The sequence below is a fragment of the Oryzias melastigma genome, linkage group LG7 (genome assembly GCF_002922805.2).
Source record: "Oryzias melastigma strain HK-1 linkage group LG7, ASM292280v2, whole genome shotgun sequence".
In the NCBI taxonomy this organism is placed as follows: Eukaryota; Metazoa; Chordata; class Actinopteri; order Beloniformes; family Adrianichthyidae; genus Oryzias; species Oryzias melastigma.
This window is the reverse complement of record NC_050518.1, coordinates 4,136,082-4,138,334: the sequence shown is the minus strand read 5'-3', so window position 1 is coordinate 4,138,334 and position 2,253 is coordinate 4,136,082. Positions and strand designations below refer to the sequence as shown.

The following is a 2,253-nucleotide window of genomic DNA, read 5'->3' as shown; positions in this document are numbered from 1 at the left end:
CTCTGATAGTGTTTGGGGGGCCGGGCCAATTGTGGATGAGGGCCGGATCTGGCCCGCGGGCTGTAATTTGGGGACCCCTGATGCACACTGCTCCCTGGTGCTCTAAACATGCCAGGCAATAGTCGCCATCATGACTGCTTCGAAATACTACTGTTATGATAACATAGAGTACATTTTTAAGGCTGTATATAAAAAAAATTGCAAAGAAAAACTTTTTTTTTTCCGAGAATGTACACTGAAAAAAATAAAACATTTGACCAATTAACAAAAGTTCTGTAATCTGTTACATTTAAAATTAACATTTTGTGTTGATGGTTTACTCTTCTCAAAAATTGTATTTTATAATATTTTTAAATGTAACACATTTCAGAACCTTTGTTAAATGATTCAATGTTTCACTTTTTACAGTGTATTTTTTTAGTTTGCTGGTTTGTTTTCCAACCTCTGCGTCCAGCTGTTTGACCCTCATTTCTGTGTCCAAGTTTCCTTCCACTCCAAAACACCTTCAGGGCAAAGCGGTGTCAGTTGACCGAAAGCTCAGATTTCTGATCACTGGTGTTGAAATGCTTTGTGTTTCAGTACTGTACTTCTATTTGTGGTGAGCTTTCGAAGTTTCGAGAAAAAAAATTAAAAAAAACGAGGTTGAAATGTTTTCCCTCTTTCGCCTGCGGTTTGCTCCATTTCTTTGACTCTATGCTCCTTCTATCTCTCAAAGTCAACGCTTTTCCTGGTCTCCTCACTTTCCGCCTGCCTCTTCTGTCCTCCCCTCTTCTTGTCAACACACATTATGGTCAGTAGACCCACTAGTAATTTAGGCCCGCAGCCATATGGGATCAATACAGAGTGTCATCCACAACCAGCCCGCCTGACATTTTAATATCTGTAATTCAGATTTGTGTTATGCCTTCTGTCCTCCTTCCAGACTGCCTGATGTTTATTCTCGCTCTGAGTGAGTGAAGTCAAACACAAGTTTGTGAATGACTGTCAGTGATCACAGTTTCTCCTCTAATTCCCCCCTCTCGTCATTGTGGTTGATCTAAAAGTTAGAAACTTTGGGGACTGTTGTTTTGTCATACAAACTCTGGCTTGAATCCAGGCGGGGAATCCAAGCAGCAACATTTTAGTCAGGGTATATTGAGTGCAGAGACTGAGGCGTTTGAGCTCACGGTTGGATGAAATCACTTGAAGCTGGCTCCTCGTTCTGGACTGGACTGCAATAGCTGCCAGTTTGGACCCAGGGGGGAGTTTAGTTGAGACGTTTATCTAGGAGATCCACTGATGATTGAGCTCTTCCCCTGGTCCCCCCACTATACCCATACCCCCAGCACACTAACACAAACACCCGCCTGACGTGTTTAGGCTAAATGACAAAACCCAGGGCTCCCAATGTCAGAGCTACGCTTCTTTCCCAGTTTTCAGACCGTAGACTTTTCAGAATTTGATTATGGTGATATTCAATCTAGATTGAAAGAGAAGAACTTTTCCCCCCCGAAATTCCCTCTGCACACATTCACCCACCCAATCCGTCTGACCCGATCCTGTCCCTGTGCACCCCTTCCCAGAGGTAATCCTGTCTGATTTGATAAATGTCCACAGTGTGGCAAAAAAAGTAGAAGGAGTAAATTTGCCATCCCAGAGGAAATGATATCATGAGCCATGACATCGTGGTCTGGGGATGGTGGTAGTGGTAGTTGGGAGGAAGAAAGGGGGGGGTTACAGGCTGGAAAATGTACAGATGGCAGGTCGTAATGGCGCTGTGCTGATAGCCTGTTTGCAGCTGAGCAGACATCTTCAGTGACTCACACGAACGGCGTCTCAACATTTCAGAGCCCAGAGAGTTTGTGAAGGACCGCGTCTGAGTGGACCTTCTCCCGCCATTATCGTAGGCCGCTGAGTAATTAATCATCTGGGGGTCATCTGAAAAAGCCTTCAGGCGGACCGTCAACACCCTTGTTTGTGTGGACAGTGGAGTCGGACGGAGCATGCTGTCAGCAGATTATTTGGGTTTTTCTCTGGCAGAGATGAGTCATGCTTGTAGATGTGTAGAAAACCAAAAACAGACGTTCAGATCCAAACTGGACATAAAACCACACAAAACTACCACAAACTGACATTGATGAATAATTGAAAATATATGTGTTTGTGTCATTTCTTATACTAATAGTCATTAATTGCAATATATTGTATGTTTTTTCTCTCAAGGTCTCTATAATTAGGAAAATAAAAAATACTTGTGCAACATGAGTAAAAATT

At 43.1% G+C, this 2,253-nt stretch overlaps 1 protein-coding gene across 9 annotated transcripts in view; it reads left to right on the top strand.

Annotated features, from left to right (window-relative positions):
- The window catches only part of prdm16 (PR domain containing 16), a 181,756-nt gene that overhangs the window by 173,611 nt on the left and 5,892 nt on the right, over positions 1-2,253 (top strand). The window lies entirely within an intron of this gene.